Source organism: Poromitra crassiceps (genome assembly GCF_964638095.1).
Source record: "Poromitra crassiceps genome assembly, chromosome: 8".
NCBI classification, from domain to species: domain Eukaryota; kingdom Metazoa; phylum Chordata; class Actinopteri; order Beryciformes; family Melamphaidae; genus Poromitra; species Poromitra crassiceps.
In genome coordinates, this window is record NC_139629.1 from 50,957,083 (window position 1) to 50,982,278 (window position 25,196).

A 25,196-nucleotide genomic window follows, 5' to 3' on the forward strand; every position below is an offset into this window, starting at 1 on the left:
GCTTGGAGGGCAGTTCATTCTCTCCAACTCAGTACTTCTCCATGACGTCCATAGTTAATCTGATGTTCACTAGAATACATAACAAATCCAGTCTATAGTCACAACAAGACACAGGTTCCCACAGGAAACTCTATTCCCATAGACACTTCCCAAAACAAGACATATTGTTCTCACAGAAACTTACATCTTCTGCATTGCTGAAAAACACAGTTCACAAAATACATCTTAGAAGGGCCATAATTAATAATTAATCAATCAATACACACTTGATCAATAATTTGCCATTACAATTCCACACTTTTGATAAGAATAAATCATTATTATCAATATTAAAAATAAATTATTGATAACAAACTATAAGTTCAAACACAGTCAAAGAAAACTAACATAACTATTATCCTTAACTTGTTAGAAAAAAATGTATCATCTCACACATCTATATAGATTAAAATTTCCCTATGTGTTCACAATCACAATTAATAAGTCCTTCATTTCGGTTACTTACTTAATACTTAATACATACTTATGTTACAATGTATCATTTGCTCAAATCAAACTCTTAGTTATGCTAATATCAAATCAAGCATGATTATTTACCCAGGATTTCATAGCATAAACGAAGTGTGTCAGAGGTCAATGGCCTTTTTTATTGTTCCACACTTTTTGGCATATTCTTTTTTTCTCTTAAGAACACAGTTTACACATTTCTGGTAATTGGGCTTCTGTTCACTGGTGTTGGATTTTGGTAGCCGAAGTCAGAGGCGGCCCCTCCACTAAATCGTTTTGGCCCGCCTCCCACTTCGTCCTCCACTATCCACTCATATCAGCAAGCCGCTATTCACATTTCATATAAAAACATTCTGACAGGCTACAAATGTTTTTTTTCTTCTTTTTTTTTCGGGTTTCTTACTACAATTGTTGACGATTTCCAAACCTCTGGCAGACATAGGCTACACACCAAGTGCACTTTGGCATGCAGCCCACTCAGAGGCTGGGAAATTGAACCCACGACCCAATTTTGATGCAAATGGTCAATCTAGTCTATTTTACAAGTCCAAGTCATGTCTCAAGTCTTTGTCCTCCTCTCCGCTCTCCAGTCACACTGGAGTCCCCTTTCTCCTGTCTAACTGGTGTACAATAACATTGCCTTCAACGATCACACACCTTTCACCGTCAAACATCACTCATTCACACTGTGTTCACACTCCCCTGTCTCCTATGACTCCAAAACGCTTTTTTAATACACATGATCACAGTTTTTACACAAACCACGCAAAGTACGACTCTCTGCATCCGATTCGTCATGGGGAAACCGTCTGTGGTCCAGCTCACGCATGTGTGTGTGTGTGTGTGCAAAGCCTAAGCTAATTGCACTGGTGAAGGATATGGGGGGGGGGGGGGGGGCTGGATCTCAGCATCTGGCATTGGAGATCCGATTGTCCCATGGTGATTGTCCAATCTGCTTATCTCAGTCTGCTTGTCCAATCTGATTGTCTCAGTCACACAGGCACACAAACACATACAAAACAACAACAAAAACTTAAAAACAAAACAAAAAGCAGACACAAAAACAAAAGCTGCTTACCCCCTTTGACAGATGCGTTATATAACGCATGTGTCAATTAATTTAGCAGTTTTTCTATATACTTATTTTTTAGAGAGAGACACCCTTTAACTTGTCTCTGCCTCTCTCTCAGTCCTCTTGGGAAAATGTGTGTGCACTATGCACTGTGGTTATCTGGAGGGTGCTGCAGGTTTCAAGGCTTCAGGCTGAGAAGCGGGGGGGAAGAGAAATCTCAGTGTGTTCACAAACATTTACCTTTTCGCTTGGCAATAAGGGTTTTCCAGGCCAAAAAAAAACATAACTTCTATTAAACAATACTGTACTAATGCAAAAAAATACTTTTGCTCTGAGTGCATTGCATGTACATAATGTATACAGTGTGTGATTCTCTTACTAAAACAATGGTTTGTCAAACAACTGTAACATGCAAATGTTCATGTGTGTCATTACTTATCTGCTCATAATTGGTGTCTTTGGAGAAAATTCTGCTGTGAACTCCTCCACCCTCAACTGGCTTGCGTCTCCGGCCGTGTCAGTCTCTCGCCTGTGATTGACCAGCGCCTCACACCCTCTCCGCTCCGTCTTGCTTCGCCTCGCTTGAGTCCTCTCTGCTGTTACTGTCCAGGTGGCGTCAACCTCCGGGCCAAGCCTATGAATCGAAAACTCCACGGCAGTCATATATTCTTTTACAGCAAGCAAACCACTCATATTGCATTTCTGTAGCCCGTTTACACCGGTGTGGTGAAACACTTACACGGGAGGGAGAGATTTTACTCTCTCCCATTGCTGGCCGCTAGCTGCGGTGTTCAGGGCTGTAGTGGCTGCTGGTACGGATGCTGCTGCCGGTTCCCTGGCTGAAGCCTGCCCGGAGTGTTGATCGTCTCCGCTGGAGCCTGGACTGCTGGTGGTCCTCAGTGTAGTTGAGCCTGGCGCTGACTCTCAGTCTGCTACATGATGGTGGTGAGGCACGGGTCAATTTCCAGGTTGAGACCTTTTTAAGACACATTAAGAGACACTAGCGAAAGATTAAACTCCTCACATGATAATTGAAAGTGTATGTATGTATGGTATGTATGTATTGCTTCTGGCAGACATACTTTCTTTTCCCCTTCATAATAAATGTGTTGCTGTTGTTTTCTGTGGTTTTTCAAAACCACCTAGGCCATAACTTTTATACAGTCTATATTTCCCTCTAAATGTGGCGTGTAGGTCTGCTTGAGACAAATGTGCTTTCCTGGTGTGTATTTACACAAACCCATATTTATACAAACCCATAGCTCCTCGTGAGCTTTCTCTAAACAACTGTGGTTTTGTTTGTGTGTGCGAAATCAAAACCAATACCTTATGATATTACCAATAAAAACAAAATAACAACCAATCCCTCTTTTGTAGGCAGGTATGGATTAAAATAAAACACTGTGGTTTCACATAACAAAATAAACAACCCTGTTTGTCCCCTGCCGGCCGGCTTATCTACACACATATGAACGTTTAAGCCCAAAAATAAAAAGTTGAATTTGAACGTTTAGCCCGTGTTTAACGCTTGCATCCCAAAACAAAAAGTTCAATTTGAACGTTTAGCCCCACAACAAAAAGTTTAGTTTGTGATTTTTCTTCCTCTCATTTTTCTCATTCAGAAATTTCTCATTCATATCTCAGTCATTTCCCATTCATTTTCCTCATTTTTTTTTTCTTCCTCAATGAGCCTCACTGCTCAGTTTCACCCACACTTTCTCCTTTTTTTTTTTTTTCTTTTTTTTTTGTTCAAAGGAAAAAGACCTTTTGAAAACAACTTTTCTTTTTTCTTTTTTTTTACATATAATTTATACCTCCTTTCGCAACGCTCAGGTCTGGGTATGTGCTGCTTTACCCCTTTATACTGCAGTTTTAGACGCTAAGTATACCTTTCAACTTACGTCGACGCCAAGTGTACCTTTCAACCTGCGTCTTTACTGTTTGCCCGTCGACAAACAGGCCGATTTTTTCTTCTCTAAATCTTGCCCAAATATGAGTCGGCTCTAGTAAGTTACCTTACGCGTGCGCCTCCTACTAACGCACGCCTCACCCTCTTCTGGATCCGTTATCCAAGGCGATGAGTATATCCGATAACGGCAATAGTGAGTTTTATCTAATATTATCTCACGCGAGCATCCCCTTTGACCCCGCACCACTCTCTTCTAGACAAATCCTATTTTGACTAAGGCAGTGGTTACATCCGTTTTACACGCACACACATCCCCCAGACCTGTAGCTTTTAGCAGTAAGTTACAATTGTCTATTTTTAGAACCAATTTGTATAACATTATTCTAAATTTCACAGCTACTCAATTTGACATAAAACCGATCAATCAACATTGCATTCAGTGTGTATTTGCCTCACCAGGTTCCGCAGATCACAGCGCTGGGCTACATTCCTCCGCATGTCGACTCCTGCTCTCTTAGCATTAATCGAGCTTTCAGGTCCAACTTTGACAGGAGGTTATCACCAGTCGACATGCCAGAGGTCCGCATCCCAGTCGTGAGATCCCGTAGACGAGCCCCCAAGTTGTGGAGGAAAAAATCCACTGCAATGCCCTGCCGATTCATCAATAATTGAGATATCCGTTTTAAATGTTCATAGGAGGTTTTCTTTATTTCCACAATCATCTCTCCGTGCACGGAGGTCTCCTCTTGTCTACATTTGACAATGCAAGAGCCCCGAATTATTGTTTACATCACATCTTATACTGAAACTATCGCACCCGCCCTCCAGCTTGGAGGGCAGTTCATTCTCTCCAACTCAGTACTTCTCCATGACGTCCATAGTTAATCTGATGTTCACTAGAATACATAACAAATCCAGTCTATAGTCACAACAAGACACAGGTTCCCACAGGAAACTCTATTCCCATAGACACTTCCCAAAACAAGACATATTGTTCTCACAGAAACTTACATCTTCTGCATTGCTGAAAAACACAGTTCACAAAATACATCTTAGAAGGGCCATAATTAATAATTAATCAATACACACTTGATCAATAATTTGCCATTACAGTATCTTCTCCTTTTCTCAATCACTTTCATGTAACCACCTGCTCTCCCTTAAGTCGTTTTACACTACAAAAAACTCTCGTAACGGACAAGCCCGTCTTTTATTGTCACATGAACACCACAATACATGCATGCGGCCACAACACACTCATGCTGACGGTGGCCGGTGAAAATTGTCCTCTGCATTTAACCCATCCAGGCATGTCCTTTCCTCTGAGGGGCAGGCCAGGAGCAGTGGTCGCTTTCTCGTACAGCGCCCGGGGACCAACTTCGGATGTTGTCGTCACTGGTGGGATGACAATGACGATCTGATCTTCTGCATGTTTTTAGTGGGGGAGTTATATACGGAGGAACCCCCTGGGGGAGCACGGGGAGAACATGCAAACTCCACACAGAGACAACAGACAGGCATAAACACTGAACTTATTATTATGGAAAACCAGATTATGATGAAAATCAAACACTGTAATGTAACAAACAAGGAAAAATGAAATAAAAAAGCTTGTCCCCCACCCAATTTTTTTTTTTTATATATATCAAACTCTGGCGGGCCGGATCAAAATTCAAACGGGCCGTATGCGGCCCGCGGGCCGGATACGGCCCGTTTGAATTGGAAAGCACTCGTGGCTGAGTGGTTAAAGCCGCCTGCTTTGCAATCTGAAGTTCAGTGGTTCGAATCCACCACTGAATATGAACATATGAACTACAGTTGAATAGACTCACTCCACTTTACAGGTCCGGTACCATGTAACTACATATGAACTACAGTTGAACAGTCTCACTCCACTTTACAGGTATGGTACCATGTAACTACATATGAACTACAGTTGAACAGACTCACTCCATTTTACAGGTCTGTTACAATGTAACTACATATGAACGTAATTTAGAAGTATTGGTAATTACTGTGTAATTACAAATAGTTCATATGTAACTAGGGTACCTGTAAAATAAAGGGTTACCGATAACATAAATCTTTGGTGAAATTATGGCAAAAACATTTCTGTCAGTTTGACTATAAAACGTGAAGTTTGACTGCTACGTCTCCTCCATTTTCATAGCAGCATTCGGCAGGTCAATAGAATAGAATAGAATAGAATAGAATAGAATAGAAAGAGCATTAGGTTTCAACAGATGCTGTTATAAGCATAGCGCCTCCTGCTGTTTGTAGAAGATTGCTGACGGCCTGTTTGAAGTGCAGATGAGCTCTTTTGATAAAGTTCATATCTTTACCTTTCAGAGTGTGGCTCACCAAACTGTAAAAATGGCTGCTGTGCTGCACTGAAACCAATGAGAATCACCACACTGTAAAAACATGGCTGTCGCGCTGCATTGAAACCAATGAGAATCACCACACTGTAAAAACATGGCTGTCGTGCTGCATTGAAACCAATGAGAATCACCACACTGTAAAAACATGGCTGTCGCGCTGCATTGAAACCAATGAGAATCACCACACTGTAAAAACATGGCTGTCGTGCTGCATTGAAACCAATGAGAATCACCACACTGTAAAAACATGGCTGTCGCGCTGCATTGAGACCAATGAGAATCACCACACTGTAAAAACATGGCTGTCACGCTGCATTGAAACCAATGTGAATCACCACACTGTAAAAACATGGTTGCTGTGCTGAATTGAAACCAATGTGAATCAGAAGGCAGAGCTGTACGGACACACAGACTGACTTCCTCCGCTGCAGAAAGGCTGGGACACACTCAGAAGGATGGACACACACTTCCTTTGCCTCAAACACTTTTTCTCTTTATTCCGTTTTTTGGGGGGTTTACAAAGAACAAAAATCAAAACAGAGAAAATATACAATCAGCTGCATAAGGGGCCGTGTCCACAGAAAGCATTTTTTTAAGCTGCCAGTGCCTTTCTGCAATTCAGCTTCTAATGTCAGTTTTTCCGACCGAACTAAAAAGATCAACAAACATGGTGGAGGAGTGATATCTGCTTTGGGTTGATGTCAGCTTCTTTTGCTAGCTAATGTTAGCTACTAACGGTCAGAGTCAGCTCCAGGCAATTTGGAAGTGCCCTGGGCATTCATATTTTTGATATCCAAAGTGCTCCACTATGGGGGGGGTGGGGATTTTCTGTGGACACACCCCCTAACACTGTTTTCTTTAAAAGCTAATTTTTCAGCAGTAGAAAGTCAAAAAGTTTGAGGTCTGAGTTCATCAAGATCAGACCATGCAAACTTTTCATTCAAGCAAAATCTCTATCGTTAAAATATACAGTTGAAGTTACATAAGGTGTTTACAGTATATAACATAATAAGTAGCTAGTAAGTAATAAGTAATAAAATGAATAAGAACAAAATAAAGCAATATACAAATGAGTGTTAGATGTGTTCAGCATTTAGCTAACAGTCTTATCCAGGTCTGGCTGGGACCAAAACCAGCAGACGTCTCCTTCTCTCCTCTCTCCTTGTATCTCCCTCTCTCTCTCTCCATCTCTCTCTCTCTCCTGTGTGGTAAAGTTGGTGGAGGTTGGGCCCATCACAGCACTCATGAACAGCTGTTGTCATTGCCAAAGTGTCCTATGTTGTCAAGTCCCTCTGTGTCACTATACTGAGGCTCAACCTGGAACTGAACATTGAGATGTATCAAAGCAGTGCCTTGTTTCTTTGTATCTGTCATGTGTTCAATAAAAAGAGGGGGGGGGAGAGCCGAATTTCCAAGCATGACGCTGAAGCCGTGAGGCATGAAGTCAATGGGAGTTGTGGGCGGGTTCAAGGCACGAGAGTAGGCGCTGAGAGGAAAAGAGAAGGCGTCTTGTGTGAACAACACGGCGTACGTTCAGCTTGTGCCTGCTTCAAGCTTCAGTTCTGCTTACGTTCGGCGTCCTGTGTGAATATGCTAAGTCCAACGTAAGTCACCTTTGGCGACGTAGGTTGCCAAAGGTGCTTGACAAAGCGGTTCCGTGAGATGAGTTTGGAGTGAGAATGTGTTGTGCCAAGAGGTCCTGAAAAATATTCAACATAGGACATGTTGGAAATGAGAAACGAGACTTTTTAAAATCTTTTCACAGCTTTGCTTTTCCTCCCCAAGTCTGCTGACTGAAGCTCCACACATCTCAACATAAGCTCACACATCTAACTCAATACATCTGAAACACATAATGATCTATGACTATTTGACTATTCACTTCCTGAAGAAGGCTAGATGCCGAAACGCCTCGAAGTTGATTTGTAAAGTCTAAAATGACATTGCTATGTAAATAAAGGCATTTTAACTTTTTTAAAGGAGAGTGCCTTGGAGTTTTCAAACATAATGATCTATATTGATCTAAGCTCACACATCTAAATCAATACATCTGAAGCACATTAATGATCTATATTGATCTAAGCTCACACATCTAAATCAATACATCTGAAACACTTAACACGTTCGATTTTTTTTTTTTGACGGTGGATCGTTGATCTGGCCCTTTTGCATCTCCTATTATAGTGTTAGAGCCGCCGGGCGTGTGCAATCCATTCCGCCGACCCACTGAGTGGAGACGGTGCTCAGACTATTGAGAGCCAAGCAAGCCAAGACAGCAGCATGGAAGCCATTATCATGAAAATGGATGGGGCGAAAACGCTTTCGTTTTCGCGCTGATTGCTGGCGGTGCGGGATTGCAAACTTGCATGGTGGATTGCGGATGGAGCACACTTTGAGGCACGCAGCGTAAATATGACCAGAGTCGCAGGGGCTTCATCGGAGCTCTCGGCCAGGGCTCCGGGAGGCGGGCGAGTCCAGCCGGGCTTCCTCGGGGAGCGGCCACGCAGACAGGCACAGCCAGGCACAGCCGCAAGCTTGTGGTGCAGCAGGCCATTTTGCCTTGCAAAATAGCACCAAATTGGAAACAGCCATAAAAGGCTTTTAGAATGGGATTTTCAACCCATTCTTTTTTGTTTCTTTTTCGCTCTAATTTAGAGTAATTTAATTTCTATTCAGAAATTTATTTGAGAGGTCGAGAGTATGAGAAAGTGCATTTGCACAGGTAGGAAAGTGCTTGTGACACGGCGCTGCAGCCAAGAAGAACGCCCACGGAGGGAGGAGTTGAGCAGAGGGGAGTTTCCTGCTGTTATGGAGGAAATTACTGTTCAAAACTATTGTTTAGGTCTTACTGATGCCAAAAATGAATGGTTAAAGTGACTGTTCTATCGAATTTCACAAAAAGCCGTTTATCTCGGAATATTTTTTCTGATGCTGAAACCATGCTGTATTCAACTGCTAATGCTTACATAACTACTAACTCTACAAACTAACTCTTTTAGACAGAGAAAGCACACATTCTATTAGTTATTTTTAGATGATTGGTGTTCACGAAGTCCTAACAGAAAAGAATCCTCGGCTCTTGTAAAATGAGCCTAGAATCCTCAAAAAAAAAACTGGCAGAACCTACGTACAGCATTGAAAAAAGGCTGGCAGTCAATGTGTTAATGATCTATATTGATCTAAGATCACACATCTAAATCAATACATCTGAAGCACATAATGATCTATATTGATCTAAGATCACATCTAACTCAATACATCTGAAACACATAATGATCTATATTGATCTAAGATCACACATATAAATCAATACATCTGAAGCACATAATGATATATATTGATCTAAGATCACACATCTAAATCAATACATCTGAAGCACATAATGATATATATTGATCTGAGATCACACATCTAACTCAATACATCTGAAGCACATAATGATCTATATTGATCTAAGCTCACACATCTAAATCAATACATCTGAAACACAATGATCTATATTGATCTAAGATCACACATCTAAATCAATACATCTGAAGCACATAATGATCTATATTGATCTAAGCTCACACATATACTGTAAATCAATACATCTGAAGCACATAATGATCTATTTATTGTACAGAGATTGACACAGAGAAACAAGCTCTCCAGCCTCAGATCTTCAGGCTGTCTAAAAATCTAAGTTTCTCTGAAGGTCAACTGTAAAGTTGTTCAGTAAAAATACTGTTGACCAAATACACAAGTATTTTGTCAATCATGCGAACTCTTTTTTCTCATTTTTTTAAGTTCAATTTTCTCTTGGTTATTGACTCTCTGTCTTGATGTGGAGAGGGTCACGGGGGGGAGGTCTCTGAGCAGAGCAGTCTGCACGATGGCCGAACATCATGAAGTTATTTTTTTGTTTTTTTAAGAGATTGCTGAAAATGCTATGCAGATTGCATTGTATAAACTGTCATACATTTGTACACCAATAGATTGCTAGTCCTTGCTTGTTGGTCTCTAGGGCTACCTACAGCTGCTAGATAGATCTGATAAATCTGAGACATGTCTGGCTAGTTCAGTACATCCAAACCCCACAGTTAACAATGGATGCACAAAAGCAGAATGTTTTGTTTCCTTCAGTTTCTGATTTGGACCCTGATGAATACATGTGTGACTCTTGTGTCTCATTCTTATTCACAATCCCTGAAGGCTTTCTCCACCTCTTCCAAACCTCATATTGTAGATATTACTGTGACAAGAAATGGACCTGAACTAACAGGAAAACTGATAAACCTAATAAAAAATTATTTAAGTCTAACTGAAATGACAATTCAATCAAACCAATTAGACTCTCAGTAACTTTGACAGGGAGTGTTGTCATGAATATTCATGTCAAGGAGTCCTCTGATTTGCTGTGAGCCTTCACTTCTGACAACTGATTTGGCTGCATTATGATATTGATGGATAGACAATGATTCTGTTTTTCCTGCTGTGATTTCAGTGGGACTTTAAAGGGAACTCTGTCAGTACCTTCACTAAGGTGATGGACAGCTGGCTGTGTGAGAGCTGACATCCATCTGGAGTGAGATCAGCTCCTTGATCCTACTCTGTTCCCTGGGCTGCTGCTTCTTCACCCAACCCGCCTTCAGCACCCAGGTCATCATAATCCAGCGCAATGTTCTCCTCTCTTCCTTCAGCACTGGGACCATCCAGGTCATCATAATCCAGCTCAATGTCCTCCTCTCTTCCTTCAGCACTGGGACCATCCAGGTCATCATAATCCAGCGCAATGTTCTCCTATCTTCCTTCAGCACTGGGACCATCCAGGTCATCATAATCCAGCTCAATGTCCTCCTCTCTTCCTTCAGCACTGGGACCATCCAGGTCATCATAATCCAGCTCAATGTTCTCCTCTCTTCCTTCAGCACTGGGACCATCCAGGTCATCATAATCCAGCTCAATGTTCTCCTCTCTTCCTTCAGGACTGAGACCATCCAGGTCATCATAATCCAGCTCAATGTTCTCCTCTCTTCCTTCAGCACTGGGACCATCCAGGTCATCATAATCCATCTCAATGTTCTCCTCTCTTCCTTCAGGACTGGGACCATCCAGGTCATCATAATCCAGCTCAATGTTCTCCTCTCTTCCTTCAGCACTGGGACCATCCAGGTCATCATAATCCAGCTCAATGTTCTCCTCTCTTCCTTCAGAACTGGGACCATCCAGGTCATCATAATCCAGCTCAATGTTCTCCTCTCTTCCTTCAGCACTGGGACTACCCAGGTCATCATAACCCATCTCAATGTCCTCCTCACTCCATTCAGCACTGGAATCATCAAGGTTATAATAATCTGGCTCGATGTTCTCCTCTCTTCCTTCAGCATCTGAACCACGAAGGTTATAATAAACCAGCTCAATGTTGTCTCTTCCTGGCGTGTGCCTCCTTCTGGCCTGGAAAGACATGACAGCAGCTGTTACTGGATCACACCTCTCTTCTAGCTAAAAATGTACAGTCTGTTTCAGTTAACCAATCGTCTACTGAGTAAAGATGTTCAGTACCTTGCAGTAGAAACAGAGGCCAGTGAGCAGCAACAGCACAGTCAGCAGCGGGACAACATGTCTGAAGGTGAGATCTGCTGTTGAGGCTGAAACAGAAACATCTCATCAGATCCGCTGACATCATGAGAACAGCTCCCATTAAACATAAAGCTCGTGTTGACCTTAGTGATGCACAAATATATCGGTTAAATATCGGAAATGGGCGATTTTTGCATTGTTGACTACAACTGTCTCATCGGCTGATAAGATTAAATACACCGATGGCAGTGGCTGTTCCTTATTGTATATTGTGTCACCATCACTAATCTGTTCCCATAGATGTTCCAAGTTTGAATGGAAGGACAGCGTACCAGCATGAGGTAAGAAAAAGACTTTTGTTAAACCTATTAAACCTATATGTTCATTTGCTTTCTAATTTATTTATTTAGTTTAATTTTAGAAAGGGCAGTTTTTGTTACGTAAATTTGTTACAATATAAACTGAACGTCTATACTCAAGAAGTACTGTTACATTACTGAAATATTACTCAACTACAAGTAAAACTACTGGTGTTAAAAAAATAAGGCTGGCTCTGATGACCACGACTTGTTTTCATTTACCATATCGAAGAGTCCAAACTGCTGATGACGCTAGTTTCACGAGTCGCCACAACAGATGATCTGAAGAATGAAGATGTTTTTAACTGATAAAAAAGCTCATTCTTCAGGCCATTATGCACAGTGCACCCGCTACGGGAGCTGGTTTATCAACAAGGGCAAATCCGGGGCATGTGGCAACCGCAGGGGCGGGCATACCTGGGTTGTGGCTAGATGGGGTACAGCCACGGATAGAGTGACACAAAATAGTGGCAATTGTTATTCCATTCAATTTGTGTTACTCCTTGTATAGTATAATAAAAGTATAATACTCTGTGTGTGCGTGTGTGTGTGTGTGTGTGTGCGTGCGTGCGTGTGTGTGTGTGTGCGTGTGTGTGATGTGTGCCGGATCAGCACCAAAACAAATCTAATTAATTGAAAGATGTTTGGCGGTTTTTTTCCAATCATTTTTTGAAAAAAGAAACATTCAACAGTGCAGACTATGAATTTGAATAAACAAATAAACCCCTCCTGTTTGATTGGCCCTCGCTTTGGCCCTTGAAAACTGAGCCACAAGGGGGAGGGGTTGAAAACAATTTCCTAGGAAATGGGACAGCACTCATTATGTCATCATTTTGCCAAACTGGGATAATAAAGCTATTTCTGGTTCAAACAGATTGAATGAAATCTGCAGATCCTCATAGATACACTATCTTGTCATATTTCCCCAAAATTAATTAAAGAAGTGCTTGATAACTTATTCATATTTAAATTATAGTGTTTTAGGAGTTGCCTGGTTTGCTCAGGAGTCACAGGAAAACATGATTGTAACATTATAGTTGGCTACTTTAACTCATTGAGTGCCAATGACGACTTTAGTCGTCAATTCAAATAGTGACGTAGAGTGCCAAAGACGACTAAAGTCGTCAATTGCGTTTTTTGACGGGGGGATGTCGATCTAAGCCTCTTACATCGCCTCTTACAATATGGGAGCTATTGAATGTGTCTAACCTATTTTACAGAACCCTTAGGTGGCGACAGTGCTCTCCAGATAACAGAAAGGCAAGGAAAAAACAAAGAAGAAGTCGTTGGGGAAACGGAAATCGCATCGCATCCGTATGCATCGATATGCATGAAGCATAACGTTACTGTAGCTGTGCCTGCAGCAGCCAATCTGCTGCCACAATTGAGCCGCTCCGTGTCCGTTGCGACAGCACATCCGCATGATCAGCCGTGGAGTTGTTATTATTCTCAACTGGAAGCATGGTTGCCGGTGACAAACACACGCGGAACGCTGTAAAAAAGCTGGATGTCGCGCACCCTTCACTGTGCACAGCAAACTCAGCAGAGAGCCACCAGAGACACTCCCATACGGAGGAGGAGTGTGCAGTTGAGGCGGGGGGGGGTGGGGGGGGGGCACGCAGAGCAGCACACAACACCCAGACAGACCCAGACAGCAGGACAGGATTGGCAAACGCAAGCCAGAATATCCGATGCCCACCAGCAGCAAATCAAGACCAGCAAGAAGCTGCAACCAGCAGCGCACGCAGGGGCCAGCGCTGCTGGTTGCAGCTAAAAAATATTATTCTGCCAAACAAAATTCCCTGGCCTTCACTGTTTTATTGAAGGAAATTATTTTTGAGGTGTGACTACATTAGAAAATATTAGCTTCAGAGTCAGTGATGTGCTTGAAATGTTTAATTTCACAAAAGGCTCATTATCTCAGCTTCTAGAAAAAAATTGCTGTTTTTGGTTAAATCAAGCTATCTTCTCCGGCTCATAACTAAAGAACGGAAAATGGGATCAATAAACTTTTTTTTGCAGATGATAGAAGAGAGTCTCATCGTTCTTTGTGCGTGTTCAGTGTTTACATAGTAATATCACACAATATTCTGTGGGCCTCGAGAAATCACTGAAAACGCTCTGAAACTCTGGCACTGGGAGCGTCCATTCTCCAAAAGTGGCTGGCACTCAATGAGTTAAGATGAAAATGTACGTTGTAATTGTAGCCTACATCTGGTTTTCAGACATGTAACATGCCAACACTTTATGTAGGCGATTGGGTTGCCTCATAATCGGGAGATTAAACTTTCCCATGTGGTTGTTGTGGCTGTCAGGTGTCCAAAAATAATCTAATTTATACTGTAGCTCCATAGTGACGTTTCAGTGTGACATGCTCTTTACACAGACCTGCTTGCGGGAAGTTGCGGCTGTCTTCTGTGACTCTACTCCCAGGTTGGAAGCGCAACCATACCGTCGTGGCAAAATACCTATAACTAAAACTTACCAAACTATGTGAGTGTCTTGCTTTAATGTCGATACAAAGGATCACTGGGTCAGAATGTTGAAGCACGCATTTCAAAACTCAATATTTGCAAAGATCACCATCGGGGAAGGCATGATGTGACTGGCAGTATCGCGTCGTATTAAACTGCATAAAGTTGACAATCTTGTGATCTATTTCGATGATAACAAAGCCCAGTTTCCCCACTGAAAATGTCTGAAGTCACAGTCACTTACTTGAGGGGAGAGGGCAGCTTTAATCAGTCGCTCACTGTTTCCCCCCCTCCCTTCACTGTAACTCTGCATCACTGCTACGCTGCATCGATAGCTAACGTTGATTGTTGTTACTGTAAAGGGACAGCGGCAGTAAACTGTATCACTGATAGTTAAACGTGTAATGAAATGAATCCACCGTTCACATGCGTGGCAATCTGAACCGTGGAGGCAGGTACGGGCATGTTGCTGTGTCTGTGTGTGTCTAGGTGCGCTCGTAGTTCAGGCAGTGCCACAAGTGGGCGGGGGTGAACATTAAGCATTGAAACACCACCCCGTCAGGAAACGAGAGGGAATGTCACCAAGCGACCCCGAAATGTCCTTTCCGTGACATGACTGACTGAGTGAATGAATGAGTGAATGAGTGAGTGAATGACTCACCCCAAAAAACTATCTCCTGACGACACGCTGCGCACGTGGTAAAAAATGTGCCCTGTTTCCTGCAGTTGTGTCGGATTGAGGTCGGTTCACGTTCTTACGCAACCCAGTCTCCAAAAAATAGTGAAATAGAAACATTGGTCAACAGCCAAAAACGTTACAGTTTAACAATAACGGCTCTAAAATTGTTAGATGGTAACGTTTTCTTTTTTGGATTTATTTTTCATTAAAAAAAAATCTAAATTCGGTACTGTTCGGTATGGTTTCGGTATGAATGTGGTACGGTACAAATAGGTGTACCTTTACACCCCTATAGTGTGTAGCTATGTTCATGCACCCCAACAGCCATTGGGGGACAGATTAAGAGTGAGTGAGTGAATGCATGAATGAGCGTAGCCGTAGGTCGTACATTACGTCATGGGAACATTTTATGTTCCAAAAATGGGAGTATGCACTGCTGCATGCAAACAAGACTATTTGTGGAATATTGTCTTTTTTGGAATAAGGGCAACAACTGGAATATTCTCTGTCAGGTTACCTGAGACAGTGAGAGACAGGGGCTGGCTCTCAAAGGAGAAGTTATGAGAGAAAACATAGATGTGATAAACACAGCTGTAGATCCCTTGGTGGGCGTGGCTTGCAGCAGGAAACAGGAAGTGGGCAGTGAGATGGCCAGGTGACTGGGTGTGGTTGAGGGCAGATTGATTGACAGCTGGCTGGGTGTGGTTGTCTGCTGTGTTGAGGGCAGAGTGATTGACAGCTGGCTGGGTGTGGTTGAGGTCAGAGTGATTGACAGCTGGCTGGGTGTGGTTGTCTGCTGTGTGGGAGGCAGAGTGATTGACAGCTGGCTGGATGTAGTCCTGTGCTGTGTTGCTGGAGGTGAGGTGGAAGAAGCCTCCTGGGTACTGTGGCTGGATGGAGCAGCTGATGGTGAAGCTGGAGCCCCTGAACACCTGAAACCCCTGCTGCTGGGCCTCGGAGACCCCGTCCATGGAGGAAGAGAGGGAGATGTTTGGCTGAACCAGCAGATCTGTAAACAGAGAGGGAGATGATTGGCTGAACCAAAGTGATGAATGCTGATGGTTGAAAGATGACGGTTTGTCTGTTAGCAGCCACCGTACAAGACAGAGAGAGGCTACATTTATATGTAACACAGAGAACTGCTACATTCATATGTAATACAGAGAACTGCTACATTGTAACACAGAGAACTGCTACATTGTAACACAGAGGAGTCAGAGAGCAGCTGGCACTGTGGAAGCAGCTGAGGATGTGATGTCACTGTTCAGTATTACCTGAGCAGATCAGCTCCAGGCTGGAAGAGCTTTTATATGCTTGTTGTGACTCTCCGGAACACTCCCTCAGTGCAGACTCAGACCCATCACAGTCAGAATGAATCCACCATGTAGATCTTGATGAGTTATTCTTTGTCCATTGTGTTGAAACAGCAGAGCCACATGCCAGCTGTCTGCACACTACAGCTGCTGACTTCAGGTTCCACTGAGAGTACTCATCATCCAATGTTTTCCAGTCTCCAGATGTTTTAATCTCCAGTCCACCAGCACACCGGCTGGCTCCTCCCACCAACCTGACATCGTCAGGCTCTGAACAGAAACAAGAGTCATTAGTAAAATAAGTAAAGTCACTTTGATTAGAACAGAAATTAAGCCAAATACAAACTGCACCTCCTCTTCTACCTGAGCAGGTGAGTCCAACAGCTTTATCCGGTGCGCAGGTGTTTCTAGCTGAGCCTGAGCTTCCACAGTCCAGGAGAACAGACTCATTGCCTTCACACTGGAACTCTTTGGTCCACATTGGAGTCTCCCCGTCTCCATAGAGCGCCCCCTGTAGGACTGAAGGAGCCCTACAGCCAAGCTCCCTACAGACCACCTCTGCATCCTGTTGGTCAAAGTCAGCTTCACACACTGAGGACCACGACTCATTATACTTCACCTCTACTCTGCCTGAGCAAAGACTAGTACCATTCACCAGCCTCACAGACTCTGAGAGGGAGAGAGAGAGAGAGAGGGAGAGAGAGAGAGAGAGAGGGGGCAGGGGCAGAGAGTGAGCGAGAGTTTTGAATTGAGATGGCTACGTTACATCAAGTTTCCTTCTTGAAAAACAAACAAAATTACTGCCATTCATTTTATTCTCGGTGTAAAATGCAATGAAATATTAGTGATTTAGACCCTTCAAGATGGACTCAAATTCATCAGTCTCACTAAAGTAGGTGAAATAATCCAGCACAGGCACCTGTGATCTTTGCAACACTAATCTCACTTGTATTGGTTGTGTTTCACGTCATTCACATTTTTTGGGCAAAGACTGTGTGGAATTTTGTTGTCACGGTGGTCTGTCCCCGTTTGCCCGCTGCTTCTTTCCTTCATTTTAGTCACAACGCCTTCGTCCTGTAGTCTGTCTACTACAGACTTGAATAGGTCTTCCTCCTGTAGTCTGTATACTACAGACTTGAATAGGTCTTCCTCCTGTAGTCTGTCTACTACAGACTTGAATAGGTCTTCCTCCTGTAGTCTGTCTACTACAGACTGTCTACTACAGACTTTAATAGGTCTTCCTCCTGTAGTCTGTCTACTACAGACTTGAATAGGTCTTCATCCTGTAGTCTGTATACTACAGACTGTCTACTACAGACTTGAATAGGTCTTCCTCCTGTAGTCTGTCTACTACAGACTGTCTACTACAGACTTGAATAGGTCTTCCTCCTGTAGTCTGTCTACTACAGACTTGAATAGGTCTTCCTCCTGTAGTCTGTCTACTACAGACTTGAATAGGTCTTCCTCCTGTAGTCTGTCTACTACAGACTTGAATAGGTCTTCCTCCTGTAGTCTGTCTACTACAGACTTGAATAGGTCTTCCTCCTGTAGTCTGTCTACTACAGACTTGAATAGGTCTTCCTCCTGTAGTCTGTCTACTACAGACTTGAATAGGTCTTCCTCCTGTAGTCTGTTTACTACAGACTTGAATAGGTATTCCTCCTGTAGTCTGTCTACTACAGACTTGAATAGGTCTTCCTCCTATAGTCTGTCTACTACAGACTTGAATAGGTCTTCCTCCTGTATTCTGTCTACTACAGACTTGAATAGGTCTTCCTCCTGTGGTCTGTATACTACAGACTTGAATAGGTCTTCCTCCTGTAGTCTGTCTACTACAGACTTGAATAGGTCTTCCTCCTGTATTCTGTCTACTACAGACTTGAATAGGTCTTCCTCCTGTAGTCTGTCTACTACAGACTTGAATAGGTCTTCCTCCTGTAGTCTGTCTACTACAGACTTGAATAGGTCTTCCTCCTGTATTCTGTCTACTACAGACTTGAATAGGTCTTCCTCCTGTAGTCTGTCTACTACAGACTTGAATAGGTCTTCCTCCTGTAGTCTGTCTACTACAGACTTGAATAGGTCTTCCTCCTGTAGTCTGTCTACTACAGACTTGAATAGGTCTTCCTCCTGGAGTCTGTCTACTACAGACTTGAATAGGTCTTCCTCCTGTAGTCTGTCTACTACAGACTTGAATAGGTCTTCCTCCTGGAGTCTGTCTACTACAGACTTGAATAGGTCTTCCTCCTGTATTCTGTCTACTACAGACTTGAATAGGTCTTCCTCCTGTAGTCTGTCTACTACAGACTTGAATAGGTCTTCCTCCTGTAGTCTGTCTACTACAGACTTGAATAGGTCTTCCTCCTGTATTCTGTCTACTACAGACTTGAATAGGTCTTCCTCCTGTAGTCTGTCTACTACAGACTTGAATAGGTCTTCCTCCTGGAGTCTGTCTACTACAGACTTGAATAGGTCTTCCTCCTGTAGTCTGTATACTACAGACTTGAATAGGTCTCCCTCCTGTAGTCTGTCTACTACAGACTTGAATAGGTCTTCCTCCTGGAGTCTGTCTACGACAGACTTGAATAGGTCTTCCTCCTGTAGTCTGTCTACTACAGACTTGAATAGGTCTTCCTCCTGTAGTCGGTATACTACAGACTTGAATAGGTCTTCCTCCTGTAGTCTGTCTACTACAGACTTGAATAGGTCTACCTCCTGTAGTCTGTCTACTACAGACTTGAATAGGTCTTCCTCCTGTAGTCTGTCTACTACAGACTTGAATAGGTCTTCCTCCTGTAGTCTGTATACTACAGACTTGAATAGGTCTTCCTCCTGGAGTCTGTATACTACAGACTTGAATAGGTCTTCCTCCTGTAGTCTGTCTATACAGACTTGAATAGGTCTTCCTCCTGTAGTCTGTCTACTACAGACTTGAATAGGTCTTCCTCCTGTAGTCTGTCTACTACAGACTTGAATAGGTCTTCCTCCTGTAGTCTGTCTACTACAGACTTGAATAGGTCTTCCTCCTGTAGTCTGTTTACTACAGACTTGAATAGGTCTTCCTCCTGTAGTCTGTCTACTACAGACTTGAATAGGTCTTCCTCCTGTAGTCTGTCTACTACAGACTTGAATAGGTCTTCCTCCTGTAGTCTGTATACTACAGACTTGAATAGGTCTTCCTCCTGGAGTCTGTATACTACAGACTTGAATAGGTCTTCCTCCTGTAGTCTGTCTATACAGACTTGAATAGGTCTTCCTCCTGTAGTCTGTCTACTACAGACTTGAATAGGTCTTCCTCCTGTAGTCTGTCTACTACAGACTTAAATAGGTCTTCCTCCTGTAGTCTGTCTACTACAGACTTGAATAGGTCTTCCTCCTGTAGTCTGTTTACTACAGACTTGAATAGGTCTTCCTCCTGTAGTCTGTCTACTACAGACTTGAATAGGTCTTCCTCCTGTAGTCTGTTTACTACAGACTTGAATAGGTCTTCCTCCTGTAGTCTGTCTACTACAGACTTGAATAGGTCAGCATTTCCATGCTTTCTTCTATCTAAGCTGCCAAGTATTTCTGTCTGCTGCAGTCACAAACCAGGATCAGATGTATGCAGCAGTATCCCGGGTTCCAGCATAATCTGGTTTCTCAAAACCGGCATAAGGGCTTATCCAGGTTTCTGAAATCGGGATATGTTTATATGAGCAAACACAAAAACGGGATACTTTAAAACCCAGACAATAACCGGGATACTCATGTCCATGTAACAATATTGTCCATGTCAATATTAGCAGAAAATAGACAAACCGGTAGATACCAGCCATGTTATGCTAGCTCATGAGCGTAACATACTGTAGCTCCAAATTCAGTGAAGTCTGAATGAAATTGGGCTCATTAGAACCACAAGTCTCAGTTTTATATCCGCCATGTCTGATGTGTCAGCTACATCGAGCATAAGTGTTCTGCATGCAGTGAACACATTTTATTCTTGCCTGTTTTCTTTCCTTATTTCTGCACACGGTCATAACTAAACAGTCATGGAATTGGAGAAATTGGGTACGACTACAAAGTTGAGACTCCTGTGAATCCAGAGAGCCCAACTGCATGTGTGATGAAATATCTCCTCATAGTAACAGTTTCACTGTGATGACAGCATGTTTTTTACTTGACATTACTGTACTTTATAAAATGTCTAGGATAATCAGAGCCTCATAAAACTCTAGAGTAGAATCTACACACCTAGACCATTCATCAAATATATGGGATGTCCAGGCAGGGGCGAATTCTCTACTGGGGACAGGGGGGACATGCCCCCCCACACTTTTTAAAACCTTGATTCTGTCCTCCCCACTTTTTAAACTGAAAAAATTATGTTCAATACGCTACTGTTTGACCAGCCATCATATTATGGCTGACAATGTTAATTGACTTGCTAACTATAAGCTGTAGGCTACTCCAAGATTGCCACAGATTTCCTCGTCTGTAAAAAGTGCCCTCTCCAGACCCTGAATGCATTTCTTTTTTTTTTCAATAGTATTTTTATTAAATTTTCAGTTTTTCAAGACAAAACAGACAAAGACAAAAAACAAAAACAAAAACAAAAAGACAGGGCAGCTTAAACACTTCACAAGGTCACATATGTGGACAACAATGAAGAAAAGGATGGACAGATGAATGAGAATACGAAAAAATAAATTAAATTAAATTAGATGTACAAGGGAAAGGGCAGTATTCAGGTGGTATTATCACTTCGGTTGAGATATCCAATTGTCAGTGTCTCTGCTAGGTTAGGGTCGATATATTTCAGGTAGGGCTCCCACACTTTATAAAAGATATCGGTTGTTGAGTGCAGCATACATGTCATGAACTCCAGAGGCATAAGCTGCATAATTATCTGGTGCCAGTTCCTCTTTGTTGGAGGTTTGTCTTTAATCCAAAATAAAAGAATATTTTTTCTAGCAGCAAAAGTTAATAAATTAAATAGCCGTTTGTGATGTTTATAAACGAGTTTCTTATGGGGAAGACCAAGAATAAGGCTGACAGGGTCTGGGTCCAACTCCACACCAAAGTGATATCTTACACTTAAGGCAGAGGGGAGACAGGCTAGCATTCATTTTATGACGAAGGCTGGGTGATATTTGCAATCTATGTATAATTCTTAGCTGCATCGACCACAGTCTGTTGCACACAGAAATTCTTTTGGCATTATCAAATATATCACACCAGTCCTCGTCATCAATCTCCACCTCAAGGTCCCTCTCCCATATCTGCTTGGTGGCCAGAGTGTTCAGAGTAGAGGTAGACCTTAATAAACTATAAAGAAAACCAATAAAACCCTTTCTTGGACCAAGTGAGAGTACCCTTTCGACCTCAGAGGCTTCTATATTTGTTGTTAATGTTGTACGCCGGAGTATGAAGTCCCTCACCTGCAGAAACCGAAAGAAATTTTGGTGTGACAAATTATATTTTTGCTGTAACTGGTTAAAGGACATCAGGATAGGGCCATCAAATAAATCCCCTAAAACTAGTAGCCCCCTATCCTTCCAAATGTTAAAACCAAGGTCACTAAGACCTGGAGGGAAGTCAGGGTTCCCCTGAATTGAAGTAAGAGGTGATGTTAGTTTGGTTCGGCCCTCCATCGATCTAACCAATTTCCATGCCTTTAGAGTGTTAATAACAATTGGGTTTTTACACAGGCTTTTTACTGAGGCTAGGTTTCTAAGAAATAACAGGTTTCTGAGCGGACAATCACACTGAGCGGCTTCAACATCTAGCCATATAGAGGACTGGTCTCCCCTCAGCCACTCAGCCATAAACCTTAAATGTGCAGCTGCCTGATACCATTTCACATTTGGGAGATCTAAACCACCAGCAGCTTTAGGCAATTGTAGTTTTGCCAGTTTCAATCGAGGCCGTCTTTTGTTCCATATAAATGAGCTCAACCAACCTTCAATGATCTTAACCACCTTATTTGAGAGAATAATGGGCACCATCTGGAGTGGATATAAAATCCTTGGTAGGACGTTCATCTTGATGAGCGCGACCCTACCCAACCAAGACAGCGGCAGGGACGCCCAACGTTCAAGATCACACTTAATAATATCTAAAAGAGGGGTAAAATTAGCATTGTACATCTGTTCAAATGAGGGCGTTATACGTATACCTAGGTATACAAAACCAGAGGGGGACCAGCGGAATGGGAATGGATCAGGGGCATCGGGGACTGTCTGGAGAGAACCCAGTGGCATAACCTCAGACTTTGAAAAATTTATCTTATACCCTGAAAAGGAACTAAACAAAGTAATAGTATCAATGAGGCATGGGACAGAAATATTTGGGTTGGTTAAAAATAAAAGTACATCATCAGCATATAAATTAATTTTATGCTCCCTTTCTCCAACAAAGACTCCAGAGATCACAGGTGACTGGCGTATAGCCTGGGCGAGCGGTTCGATGGCGACGGCGAAGAGAAAAGCGCTGAGAGGGCAACCCTGGCGGTTCCCACGCCCCAGAGCGAAGTTTTTTGAGCGCAAGCCGTTTGTAATAACCGCCGCCTGTGGGTCATTATAAAGAATTCTAACCCAGTTGATAAAAGTATCACCCAGGCCGAAAACATTCATGGTATGGAAGAGGTAAGACCATTCGACACGATCGAATGCCTTCTCTGCGTCCAAAGAAAGCACCAGACCGGCCTCCCTCTGTTCATGCATATACTGAATAATGTTAAGGAGCCTTCTCACGTTATCTGAGGAGTTCCGGCCCCTGATGAATCCGGTTTGATCTACGTTAATAATATGGGGGAGGAATTGTTCAAGTCGTAATGCCAACATTTTAGAAAGCAGTTTTAAATCAGAATTTAATAAAGAAATTGGCCTATAGGAGGCGCAATTGTCAGGACATTTCCCCTTCTTTAATATGAGTGAGATGTTGGCCTCCCTTAATGACTGGGGAAGAATTCCTGTTTCAGCCGAGTAATTCAACATAGCTAGATAGGGGTCAAGGAATAAGTCTGGAAACTTCTTAAAGAATTCACAACCGAAGCCATCAGGACCTGGAGATTTTCCAGACTGAAGCTTTGTAAGGGCAATAAGAACCTCTTCCTTTGAAAAGGGGGCATTGAGAATAGTTCTTTGCTCATCTGTAATTGTAGGGAGATCGATGTTGGAGAAAAAGTGTTGCATGGAACGAGGAGCATCTTCACCCTGTTCAGCTGTGTACAGCTTTGTATAGAAAGCAGCAAACATGTCATTAATAGCTTGAGTCTCAAAAGTTCTATTGCCTTCAGTATCCACAAGTGAAACTATAGTCTGTGAGTCTGTTCTCTTTTTGGCTAGGCGTGCCAGATATTTGCCTGGCTTGTCACCAAACTCATATAGGCGCTGTTTTGCAAATTTAAGACTTTTTTCTGATTGTAAAGTAAGTAGAGATTCCAGAGCTGTACGCGCAGCATTTAACTCTCTCAACTTTACAGGGTTAGGAGCAGCTATATAGCTTTCCTCAGCTTGGGAAAGCCGAGCTTCTAATTGTTTTTGTTGGGCAATTCTTTGGCTCCTCCTGCTGGCTGTGTAAGATATGATTACTCCCCTGGAGAAAGCCTTACATGTTTCCCACAGAATTGCTTGGTTTGGAGCAGAATTAACATTTGCCTCATAGAAAGTCTTAAATTGAGCCTTAAAGTGAGAGGTGAAAATATCATTATTCAGAAGTGTTGTATCAAGCCTCCAAGACTTGGAAAATCTGTTTATCTCTTTCAGAGATATTTCCAAATAAATCGGAGCATGGTCACTTACTACTATATTCCCAATTTTACATGATATTACTGAGTACATGAGTCCTTTAGGCATGAAAAAATAATCTAATCTAGTGTGACATTTATGGGGATTGGAAAAAAATGTGAAATCTGTAGAAGAAGGGTTGAATGTCCTCCAGACATCAGCAAAATCAATATCATTACATATTGAAATTAGAGCTTTGGCTTGTCTACCAGGTGGACCAGCAGCAGGAGGGAGTCTGTCAAGCAGAGGGTTAATATGGCAATTGAAGTCCCCTGCAACATAAGAATAATCTGAGGTTAGCTCTTCAAACTCTGCAAAGGCTTTAGTAAGGAAATCAGTTGAGTACCCCGGGGGACAATAGATGTTCATGAAAGTTACAGATTTCCCAAACAGGATGCCTCTGAGAATCACATATCTACCCTCCCTGTCTTTCAAAACGTTTGTGGATCTGAAGGCAATATTTTTACTTATTAAGATAGCAACACCTCTACTGTTAGATGCATAAGACGTCATAAAAACCTCACCAACCCAAGTATGTTGTAATTTGGCTAAATCCTTGCTTTCCTCTAAATGAGTCTCTTGGAGGAATGCTAGACTAACATTCTCTTTTTTCAAAAAAGCCAATACTGTCCTCCTTTTCACTGGTTTGTGCAAACCCCTGACATTCCATGAGCAAAATTTAAGAGTATTCAATGACATTTGTTGTTAAAGAAAAATATTAGTAAAATAAATAAACATTTGTATGTAAACACAAAATATGCCTTCCCCAGCCCCCCTCTTCCAAACAGTGTATAGTTTTGTAAGAGGTATTCAAACAGAGCAGTCCAACGCAAATGTCCACCAGACATTAGACGTTCTGAGAAAATAAGAATTGTGTCCATGTGTAGAACAAACAGGTCTAGAGCCGCCAACTAAACAAAAAACAACATTCAAAACAAAAACACAAAACCGTGAAAGCACTCTTAGAGTAGCCGTAAATACCCATAACAAAATGGGTTTTCCAAAGCTGTTGCACCAGCTTTCACTTTGCATTAGGTGCGGGGCTTCCTTTGCGAGAAAAGGAGAAAGAGAGATGACACCTAGAAAACAACAGAGGATGACAGAAACTAGTATAAACCTAGCCAGTCCGTTATATCCTTCTCCAAGCCTCTACGCACCATTTAAGATAAAAAAT